Source organism: Coregonus clupeaformis, chromosome 7, assembly GCF_020615455.1.
Source record: "Coregonus clupeaformis isolate EN_2021a chromosome 7, ASM2061545v1, whole genome shotgun sequence".
In the NCBI taxonomy this organism is placed as follows: Eukaryota; Metazoa; Chordata; class Actinopteri; order Salmoniformes; family Salmonidae; genus Coregonus; species Coregonus clupeaformis.
Window position 1 is genome coordinate 60,605,119 of NC_059198.1, and position 12,202 is coordinate 60,617,320.

The 12,202-nt window shown below is 43.9% G+C and overlaps 1 protein-coding gene across 1 annotated transcript in view; it reads left to right on the plus strand.

Moving 5' to 3' along the window:
• Positions 1-12,202, plus strand: part of LOC121570264 (ribonuclease 3-like) — a 297,361-nt gene that overhangs the window by 205,446 nt on the left and 79,713 nt on the right.

Below are 12,202 nucleotides of genomic sequence, written 5' to 3' on the forward strand. Positions count from 1 at the left end.
TTTCAGGAGAATGAAAAGATTTGGCATCGGTCCTCAGATCCTCAAAAAGTTCAACAGCTGCACCATCAAGAGCATTCTGACTGGTTGCATCACTGCCTGGTATGGCAACTGCTCGGCCTCAGACCGCAAGGCACTACAGAGGGTAGTGCGTATGGCCCAGTACATCACTGTGGCCAAGCTTCCTGCCATCCAGGACCTCTATACCAGGCGGTGTCAGAGGAAGGCCCTAAAAAGTGTCAGACTCCTGCCACCCTAATCATAAGCTGTTCTCTCTCCTACCGCACGGCAAGCGGTACCGGAGCACCAAGTCTAGGTCCAAAAGGCTTCTTAACAGCTTCTACCCCCAAGCCATAAGACTCCTAAACAGCTAATCAAATGGCTACCCCCCTCTTTTACGCTGCTGCTACTCTCTGTTTATTATCTATGCATAGTCACTTTAACTCTACCTACATGTACATATTACCTCAATTACCTCGACTAACCTGTGCCCCCACACATTGACTCTGTACCGGTACCCCCTGTATATAGCCTTGGTAATGTTATTTTACTGCTGCTCTTTAATTATTTTTATTTTTTTATTTTGTACTTATCTATTTTTTACTTAACACTTATTTTTCTTAAAACTGCATTGTTGGTTAAGGGCTTGTAAGTAAGCATTTCACTGTTGTATTCGGCGCATGTAACAAATAAAATTAGATTTGTAGTTTTTGTCTTGGACTGTTATGCCCTGGCTCTGGGGACTCTTTAATGTTGAGCCAGGGTGTTAGTTTCTATGTTTAGTTTTCCAGGTTTCTGTTCTAGTATGTTGTATGTTCTATGTTCATGGTCTAGTTTGTGTATTTCTATGTTGGCCAGGGTGGTTCCTTATCAGAGGCAGCTGATTCTCGTTGTCTCTGATTGGGAACCATACTTAGGCAGCCTGTTTGGCACAGTTAATTGTGGGATCTTGATCCGTAAGGTTTGTGTTTACACCTAGGACTTCACGTATCGTTTATTGTTTTGTTGTTGGTTAAGTACTCATTAAAAGATGTACGCCTATCACGCTGCGCCTTGGTCTGCTTCTTATGACGATCGTGACATGGACAATTGGCCGGAGCCTTTTTATTTGTTTTATCGGCAAAAAGCTGGCTATGGCTAACGGAAACTCTGGTGTGTGTGTTTTTGTGTGTGTGATGCTGGGGTCTGTGTGTGATGTTGGAGTCTGTGTGATGCGGGGGTCATTTGTGAAGCGTGGGTCTGTGTGATGCGGGAGTCTGTGTGTGTGGGATGTTGGAGTCTGTGTGATGCAGGGGTCTGTGTGATGCGGGAGTCTGTGTTTCTACATAGAGAGATACGTGCTGCTGATGTTGCTATCCCTCTTACTCAGACTGAGGCGTACAGAATAGAGGATGTGTCCCAAATGGCACCCCATTCCCTATATGACCCTATGGGCCCTGGTAAAAAGTAGTACATTATGTATGGAATAGGGTGCCATTCGATGCAGAGAGTGGGATCAGTGACCATAGGCTGCCTCTGTACACAACCTATTGTGACGGTTTCAGCTACAGTAAATAGATACAATAAATGCACCTGGATTTGCTGAATGGTTGTGGATTAAGGCAGTAACTCGGGGTGATAAAAAATAAATTGCATTATCAAAAGTTTCCACCTAAAACAAATGTTACTGAAGAATTAGCAAACAACTTCCTCCCGGCGAAGAAAGGGAGGCTGGTTCGTCTCCTAAATCCACAGAAAGGCATTCTGAGTCTCAAATGCACAGAAAGCATAAACAGACTCTCACACACACACACACCCTCTCCTAGATGCGTAGACCGTAGAAACAAACAGTGCAGAGCAGAGAAGAGCAGAGCGGATAAACATCCCTTGGCTATAGCAACAAGACACTGCCTACTGCACTCTCTGTTTATCTCTCATAGCAGTAGTCTAAATGACACACACACACACACTGTTTCTCTCTCTATAGTCATTATCTAAATGATGATGGCACTGATAACACAGGTGTTGGTTTCACTGGTGTCGGGAGATGAGGACAGGGAAATATTTCTGGGAAGGAGTGAGAGAGGGAGGGTGAGAGGAGGTGTAGGGAGTGGGTGTACAATTAAGTGAGGGTGTACTGGAAAATGGAGGGAGTGAGTGGGAGGGAGGGAGGTAAGGAATGTAAGAGTGGGTGTAGTAATTTGTGTATGAGGGAGGGAGCGAGGGGGTGTAGAAGTGAGTAATGAGGGAATGAGGGAGGGATAGAATGAAGGACCATTTAAATGTGCTGGAGTTTAAAATAGCAGTGTCATCACCAACACCAGCTGAATTCTCCCCATGATGGAACAATAAGATGAAGATTTACACTTTGTCTGCCGTACCAGTTACAGAAAACTCTGTCTATAACTTAACACTCCCAAATGGTCTTTACACACCACATTGCCAAAGTTATAAGACGAGGGCTGTGTTGCAAATGGCACCCTATTGCCTATGTAGTGCACTAGTTTTAAGGGAAATCTATAGGGCTCTGGTCAAAAGTAGTGTACTATGTAGGGAATAGGGTGCCATTTGGGATGTTTCAAGCTGAAGGCCTCTCCATTTCTCTCAATGTGGTGTTCTCTGCCCACTGAGGGTTGTGTCTCTGTTCGGAGTGGTGTTACATTCACACATAGATGCTCATGGGCCTATACACTGTCACTTACTCACCACTCACCGTCTGTTTCTCTCTTTTATTTATCTCCCACTCCATCTCTCTCATTCCATCCTTCTCTCTCTCTCCCTATCCCTCTGTTTCTCTGCTGTCACTTCCACAGCGTGTTATTATGGTCAGAGAACTTCAGTCCCATACCAGTTGTTTATGACAGACCAAAACAAAATGGCTGCTTCTCAAATGGCACCCTAATCCCTATACAGTGCCTTACTTTTGACCAGAGTCCTATGGCCATGGTCAAAAGTAGTGCACTGTAAAGGGAATAGGGTGCCATTTGGGATGCATCCAAAGTCTATTTTTTTATTTTTATTTCACCTTTATTTAACCAGGTAAGCCAGTTGAGAACAAGTTCTCATTTACAACTGCGACCTGGCCAAGATAAAGCAAAGCAGTGCGATAAAAACAACAACACAGAGTTACATATGGGGTAAAAAACATAAAGTCAAAAATACAACAGAAAATATATATACAGTGTGTGCAAATGTAGCAAGTTATGGAGGTAAGGCAATAAATAGGCTATAGTGCAAAATAATTACAATAGTATTAACACTGGAATGCTAGATGTGCAAGAGATTATGTGCAAATAGAGATACTGGGGTGCAAAAGAGCAAAATAAATAACAATATAGGGATGAGGTAGTTGGGTGGGCTAATTTCAGATGGGCTGTGTACAGGTGCAGTGATCGTTAAGGTGCTCTGACAACTGATGCTTAAAGTTAGTGAGGGAGATAAGAGTCTCCAGCTTCAGAGATTTTTGCAATTCGTTCCAGTCATTGGCAGCAGAGAACTGGAAGGAATGGCGGCCAAAGGAGGTGTTGGCTTTGGGAATGACCAGTGAGATATACCTGCTGGAGCACAGACTACGGGTGGGTGCTGCTATGGTGACCAATGAGCTAAGATAAGGCGGGGATTTGCCTAGCAGTGATTTATAGATGGCCTGGAGCCAGTGGGTTTGACGACGAACATGTAGTGAGGACCAGCCAACAAGAGCGTACAGGTCACAGTGGTGGGTAGCGTATGGGGCTTTGGAGACAAAACGGATGGCACTGTGATAGACTACATCCAATTTGCTGAGTAGAGTGTTGGAGGCTATTTTGTAAATGACATCGCCGAAGTCAAGGATCGGTAGGATAGTCAGTTTTACGAGGGCATGTTTGGCAGCATGAGTGAAGGAGGCTTTGTTGCGAAATAGGAAGCCGATTCTAGATTTAACTTTGGATTGGAGATTCTTTATGTGAGTCTGGAAGGAGAGTTTACAGTCTAACCAGACACCTAGGTATTTGTAGTTGTCCACATACTCTAGGTTAGACCCGTCAAGAGTGGTGATTCTAGTCGGGTGGGCGGGTGCCAGCAGCGTTCGATTGAAAAGCTTGCATTTAGTTTTACTAGTGTTTAAGAGCAGTTGGAGGCTACTGAAGGAGTGTTGTATGGCATTGAAGCTCGTTTGGAGGTTTGTTAACACAGTGTCCAATGAAGGGTCAGATGTATACAAAATGGTGTCGTCTGCGTAGAGGTGGATCTGAGAGTCACCAGCAGCAAGAGCGACATCATTGATATACACGGAGAAAAGTGTCGGCCCAAGAATTGAACCCTGTGGCACCCCCATAGAGACTGCCATATGTCCAGACAACAGGCCCTCCGATTTGACACACTGAACTCTATCTGAGAAGTAGTTGGTGAACCAGGCGAGGCAGTCATTTGAGAAACCAAGGCTATTTAGTCTGCCAATAAGAATGCGGTGGTTGACAGAGTCGAAAGCCTTGGCCAGGTCGATGAAGACGGCTGCACAGTACTGTCTATTATCAATCGCGGTTATAATATCGTTTAGGACCTTGAGCGTGGCTGAAGTGCACCCATGACCAGCTCGAAACCGGATTGCATAGCGGAGAAGGTACGGTGGGATTCGAAATGGTCGGTGATCTGTTTGTTAACTTGGCTTTCAAATACTTTCGAAAGGCAGGGTAGGATGGATATAGGTCTATAGCAGTTTGGATCTAGGAGTGTCACCCCTTTGAAGAGGGGGATGACCGCGGCAGCTTTCCAATCTCTGGGGATCTCAGACGTTATGAAAGAGAGGTTGAACAGACTAGTAATAGGGGTTGCGACAATTTCGGCGGCTAGTTTTAGAAAAAAAAGGGTCCAGATTGTCTAGCCCAGCTGATTTGTAGGGGTCCAGATTTTGCAGCTCTTTCAAAACGTCTGCTGTCTGAATTTGTGTGAAGGAGAAGCGGGGGGGGCATGGGCAAGTTTCAGCGGAGGGTGCAGAGTTGGTGGCCGGGGTAGTGGTAGCCAGATGGAAAGCATGGCCAGCTTTAGCAAAATGCTTGTTGAAATTCTCGATTATTGTAGATTTATCGGTGGTGATAGTGTTTCCTAGCCTCAGTGCAGTGGGCAACTGGGAGGAAGTGCTCTTATTCTCCATGGACTTTACAGTGTCCCAAAACTTTTTGGAGTTAGTGCTACAGGATGCAAATTTCTGTTTGAAAAAGTTTGCCTTTGCTTTCCTGACTGCTTGTGTATATTGGTTCCTAACTTCCCTGAAAAGTTGCATATCGCGGGGGCTATTTGATGCTAATGCAGTACGCCACAGGATGTTTTTGTGCTGGTCAAGGGCAGTCAAGTCTGAGGAGAACCAGGGTCTATATCGGTTCTTAGTTCTGTATTTTTTGAATGGGGCATGTTTATTTAAGATTGAGAGGAAATTACTTTTAAGGAACAACCAGGCATCCTCTACTGACGGAATGAGATCTATATCCATCCAGGATACCTGGGCCAGGTCAATTAGGAAGGCCTGCTCGCTAAAGTGTTTTAGGGAGCGTTTGACAGTGATGAGGGGTGGTCGTTTGACCGCGGACCCGTTACGGACGCAGGCAATAAGGCAGTGATCGCTGAGATCCTGGTTGAAGACAGCTGAGGTGTATTTAGAGGGTATGTTAGTCAGGATGATATCTATGAGGGTACCCATGTTTACGGATTTAGGGTTGTACCTGGTAGGTTCGTTGATAATTTGCGTGAGGTTGAGGGCATCTAGTTTGGATTGTAGGATGGCCGGGGTATTAAGCATACCCAATTTAGGTCACCAAGCAGTACGAACTCTGAGGATAAATGGGGGGCAATCAATTCACATATGGTGTCCAGGGCACATCTGGGGGCTGAGGGGGGTCTGTAGCAAGCGGCAACAGTGAGAGACTTATTTCTGGAAAGGTGGATTTTTAGAAGTAGAAGTTCAAACTGTTTGGGCACAGACCTGGATAGTATGATAGAGCTCTGCAGGCTATCTCTACAGTAGATTGCAACTCCACCCCCTTTGGCAGTTCTATCTAGACGGAAAATGTTATAGTTGGGGATGGAAATTTCAGAATTTTTGGTGGCCTTCCTGAGCCAGGATTCAGACACTGCTAGAACATCAGGGTTGGCGGAGTGTGCTAACGCTGTGAATAACTCAAACTTAGGAAGTAGACTTCTGATGTTTACGTGCAAGAAACCAAGACTTTTGCGATTACAGAAGTCAGCAAATGATAGCGCCTGGGGAGTAGGAGTGATACTGAGGGCTGCAGGGCCTGGGTTAGCCTCTACATCACCAGAGGAACAGAGGAGGACTAGAATAAGGATACGGCTAAAGGCTTTAAGAACTGGTCTTCTAGTGCGTCGGGTACATAGAATAAAGGGGGCAGATTTCCGGGTGTTGTAGAAAAGATTCAGGGCATTATGTACAGACAAGGATATGGAAGGATATGAGTAAAGTGGGGGTAAACCTAAGCGTTGGGTAACAATGAAAGAGATAGTATCACTAGAGGCATCAATTGAGTCGGTCTCTGAGTGTATGGGGGGTGGGACAAAATAGCTATCTAAGGCAGGTTTAGCTGGGCTGGGGGATCTACAGTGAAATAGTACAATTAGAAATAACCGAAACAACAATAAGCTAACCATGTTTGGGCTGAGGCTAATTGTTCTGAGGCTTCTAAAGCACTAGCAGGTAAGAGGCCACGGCTAGCGTGTGCTAGCGGGCCGGAGCTAGCAGATGGAATCTTCGTGGTCGACGTCGTCGCAACCACATCAGATGATTTCGTCGGCAGACCAGTCGTGTAGGATCGGCGGGGCTCCGTGTCAACACTAGGTGGTCCCGTCCGGTTGACAGAGAGGTAGATAGCCGGGAGATGGGCCTAGCTCAGGATGATTAGCCAGACCACAGCGTCCATTTAGTTGAAGTTGAAGCTAGCTGGTAGCGATGAATCCGGAGTTAAAGGTCCAGTGATTCAGTGATTCCGGCAGAAAAACTGATATGTTCTGGGTCGATAACGCGCTGTGCAGACTGGCCGAATATCCGGTGATTAATATCCAGTGATTGAATTAATCCCGCAGAAAAAAATCCAATGTTCTGGGTGAAATACCGCTAACTGTGGCTAATAGCAAGTAGCTAGTTAGCTGGCTAGCTGGCTAGCTAGTTTCAACTGGAGATTCTAGATAAAAGGTAAGTCAATAATAGAATCCGTTCCACATTGAGTGAGGCGGGTTGCAGGAAAGTATATTTTGTAGAAGGATGAAAAGTCTGATAGGGAAATATGTACGAAAAATACAAAAAAACAGGGTATTTACAGGCTATTTACAGACACTCGACAAAAACAGAACTGCACTACTTCGCCATCTTGGACATCTATACCAGCAGAGGGGGAAAAAACTGGTTTGGGTACCACTGCATAAACTATCCAAAATTGTTGCATCAACTGCAGCCTCATGCAGACAACAGCTGTGTCCCAAATGTCATCCTATTCCATACAAAGTACGCTACTATTGAACAGAGCCCTGTGGGCCCTGATCAAAAGTAGCACATTACATAGGGAGTGTAGTACCATTTGGGACTCAGACATTGTCCCTAGTGGGTTTAATATGAATCCCTAATTGGTATCACATTCATGCCTGTTTCACACAGAGAGACAGTTAAACGTGAGTTTCCTTTTTACACAACACCTTGCCTTCCACTAGTTTCTAAATGACAGTACTGTCATTCAGTACAGGAAAATCGTACATATCAACTCTCCATAGGGAGCCTGTGAAATATCTCGATGTGAATGTCTTAATGATGTTAGCTTGTTATAGAAATAGCTCAAGGTTATTATGCCGTCTTACAGGTGAAGGAAGGGCCTCTAGACAGACGTACTGTGTTTCTCTCAGCCTTCACAGTGTGTGTGCGATTGTACTATATTAGATATTGTTTAGAAGATGCATGCTGCTCCATTCTTAGAAAAGTGGTTATTTGAGCAGTAATCACCATAATGACGATCTCACTCACTGCCCATAGGCTAATCCACTACTGCCTATTATCAATCCCCATCCTCGACCGTCCTATGAAAATGTTCCAGGGGTTGCCGTGACAACAAAGGTGGTCGCCACAGCGCAGTGTGACTGTCTGTAGCTTTTTGTTGGTTTTGTACAGCAGCAACAAACAGCCCTCACCCCATCACGAAGTCCATGGCCACACTGAATGGAACGATGCTGGGTTTTTAATAACAGCTTGGAGAGAAGAAAAAACTAAACAGAGTGGTACCTGAAAAAAAACATTCAAATCTAACCCCTCAGTAAAACAATTCTAGATTTTAAATTGTCTGCTGATTCAATGTTCACAAATGTCCATTTTGGTGCTCACTGGAAATGCCTGAAAACCTATGGGCTATGATCAAATTGATTCCCTTGAATGGAATACATAGGACATGAGAGTTGAGCACATTAAAACATCCCTGTCAAATCAATTTATACAATATCACACGTTTTATTGTGATTGTGTATTTGTTCTTGTTAGATTTGCACAACCACTCTTTTAGCCTGTGGTACTTGGTTTCTGGACATGGGCTACCAGTAGAGTGTGCTAGGCTTACACGCTGCAGGCAGGCAATGCTGAACACACACACACACACACACACACACACACACACACAGGTAGGAGCTGGTTCTGACAGCCCCACTCCACTACCTCAGCCAGCTAACAGTGCCGAGCCGAGCGAGGGGAAGAAAATAAATGGCTTCCTAAAACTCACCATCACCACAGCCTGCCTCTATCTCAATTAATTTAGCCCTGTGCTACATAAGTGTGCTTTGTTCCTTTAGCATAACCAATGTGTGCGTCTCAGACCCAACTACTAATATCTACCCACGTCTAATTGTACTGGAGCGCACTCCCCTCCATCCCTCTCTCTCACTGTTTATTCTCTCTTATTATATTTATTTTTCACCTCAGTATTAAAATTTTTTATTGAATGTGCCTACAGTACTTTCAAAATGTTCCTTTGTCTGACTTTGTGTTTGTTGAATACATTGGTTTGGTTTGTTTCTTCAGACATATCAACATCTCTCTCCAGGGTTGTTCGTATTCTTCTCTTCTATTTGAGGGACTTGTGTGTGTGTGTGTGTGTGTGTGTGTGTGTGTGTGTGTGTGTGTGTGTGTGTGTGTGTGGGCTTTCTTTTGCTCTTTTTCTTGGCTTTAGTAGGAGCTCTGAAAAACACCACATACAAATACATACAGTACATTCGAGAAGTATTCAGACCCCTTGACTTTTGTTACGTTACAGCCTTATTCTAAAATTGATTAAATTAATTTTTTCCTCATCAATCTACACATAACACCCCATAATGACAAAGCGAAAACAGGTTTTTAGAAATCTTTGCACATTTATTACAAATAAAAAACAGAAATACCTATTTTACATAAGTATTCAGACCCTTTGCTATGAGACTCGAAATTGAGCTCAGGTGCATCCTGTTTCCATTCATCATCCTTGAGATGTTTCTACAACTTGATTGGAGTCTACCTGTGGTAAATTCAATTGATTGGACATAATTTGAAAAGGCACACCCCTGTCTATATTAAGTTGACAGTGCATGTCAGAGCAAAAACCAAGCCATGAGGTTGAAGGAATTGTCCGTAGAGCTCCGAGACAGGATTGTGTCGAGGCACAGATCTGGGGAAGGGTACCCAAAAATGTCTGCAGTATTGAAGTTCCCCAAGAACACAGTGGCCTCAATTATTCTTAAATGGAAGATGTTTGGAACCACCAAGACTCTTCCTAGAGCTGGCCGCCCAGCCAAACTGAGCAATCGGGGGAGAAGGGCCTTGGTCAGGGAAGTGAAGGACAACCATCCTTCAAGAAGGACAACCATCTCTGCAGAACTCCACCAATCAGACCTTTATGGTAGAGTGGCCAGACGGAAGCCACTCCTCAGTAAAAGGCACATGACAGCCCGCTTGGAGTTTGCCAAAAGGTACCTAAAGGACTCTCAGACCATGACAAACAAGATTCTCTGGTCTGATGAAACCAAGATTGAATTCTTTGGCCTGAATGCCAAGCACCACGCCTGGAGGAAACCTGGTACCATCCCTACGGTTTAGCATGGTGGTGGCAGCATTATGCTGTGGGGATGTTGTTCAGCGGCAGGGACTTGGAGAGTAGTCAGGATGAAGTGAAAGATGAACAGAGCAAAGTACAGAGAGATCCTTGATGAAAACCTGCTCCAGAGTGCTCAGGACCTCAGACTGGGGCGAAGGTTGACCTTCCAACAGGACAACGAACCTAAGCACACAGCCAAGAGGCTTTGGGACAAGTCTCTGAATGTCCTTGAGTGGCCCAGCCAGTGCCCGGACTTGATCCCGTTCGAACATCTCTGGAGAGACCTGGAAATAGCTGTGCAGCGACGCTCCCCATCCAACCTGACAGTGCTTGAGTGGATCAGCAGAGAAGAATGGGAGAAACTCCCCAACTACAGGTGTGCCAAGCTTGTAGCGTCATACGCAAGAAGACTCGAGGATGTAATCGCTGCCAAAGGTGCTTCAACAAAGTACTGAGTAAAGGGTCTGAATACTTATGTAAATGTGACATTTCAGTTTTTTATTTTATAAAATGACAACCCCCCCCCCAAAAAAAATGTTTGCTGTGTTATTTGGGGGTATTGTGTGTAGAATGATGAGGGGAAAAAACTAATCAATTTTAGAATAAGGCTGTAATGTAACAAAATGTGGGTCTGAATACTTTCTGAATGCACTGTATAAACAGACTCACAAATAGATAGAGATATGGGGCCTATACACAACACAATCTTACGTTGTATATCACATTTAACCAATGAAAAATACAATGAAGATTGCTTTATTGTCCAATTGTACACAAGGTCCAATTGAAATTAAACTTCTGCTTTATCTTAATGCTTCATCCCAATTCATATCCAAATTCAATTACCAGAAAACATTTAGCTCAAACTTTAGCCAAGTTTGAGGGTTATTTCTCATCATTCTGGTTACAAAGAGCTCTGAATCCCTATACTGACCATATACGGTATGTTCTCCTATTGATTGTTATTGATCTGCAGTTCTTTGGTGTTATTGATTTGAACTGGCTCTAGACTGCGATTTGATAGATTGACAGCCAGTCACAGTAGACTAATTTGTCAGGGTCCTCAGGGAGAGGGAGGAGAGAGGAGTACGAGAGATAAAGAAGGAGAGAGTGCAGAGATGGAGAGGGAGATAGAGGGATGGAGAGAGGGAAGCAAAGAGAAAGCGCACCATTATGTCCCAATCATGGATGTCCAGTTATCCCAGGAGGTCCCAGCCAGCATGATTGAGAGGAGCCGTGTTGGTGTGTGTCTGTCTGTCTGTGTGCGTACGTGCTTGTGTGTTCGCTCGCACCATGTAGTAGTGTTGCATGGTATACCAAAACTTTGCAACTTTTTCGGTACTCAAATTTTTGTTACTTTCGGTACATCTGTCAAATGTGTCTCACATCATATATGGATTCAGAGGATCGAGTCTGTCTAGTCATTAGTTTGAATCTTCTGAAGGGGGCAGTATTAAGCTAGCCAGCCTACTTGCACATGCAGCTGACACAGCACCAGTGTTGCTTGAAAAAGTAATGTATTACATATTACTTGTTACATTTAAGAAAAGTAACATTTTACTTTACAATATTACTTTGTGTGAAAAGTAACACATTATATTACTTTGCATTACTTTCATTAAAAAAATCAGTTTGTTTGACTGTCGGAGGGAGCAAGGCGAGTCGCACGTGCTCAACCAATGATAGGCTACTTACTAACTCAGGTTTGATCACTAGTTTCTCTTTTCATCTGTAGCACTGTTTTCCTGTGCTAGTCTACAAGTTCTGCATGGCTTCTTCTAATGAAAACATCATACCACCACGCCCACTGCTTGTTGACAAAACTGGCTCCAGAAGCAAACTATGGGAATACTTTGCTTACGGAGCCGATGCTGAGGGCCAGCTAATGTATTATATATATACAATAGATGACTGATGGGGGGCGCTGTTTTGAAGCCACTGTGCCTCCATCTTGGCACTCCCCCACCATTGTAAGAAAATACATATTTGGAAGCATGTAAATGCATTTATTAATGTCTACATTCATTTTTGCCATTTTTATTCTATTACAGACAACTTAATGCATACTTTTAAAATATATTATGTGAGCTAAACATAAGAATTAAAAAATATATAAAAACATTTTCCTTAAAGTATCA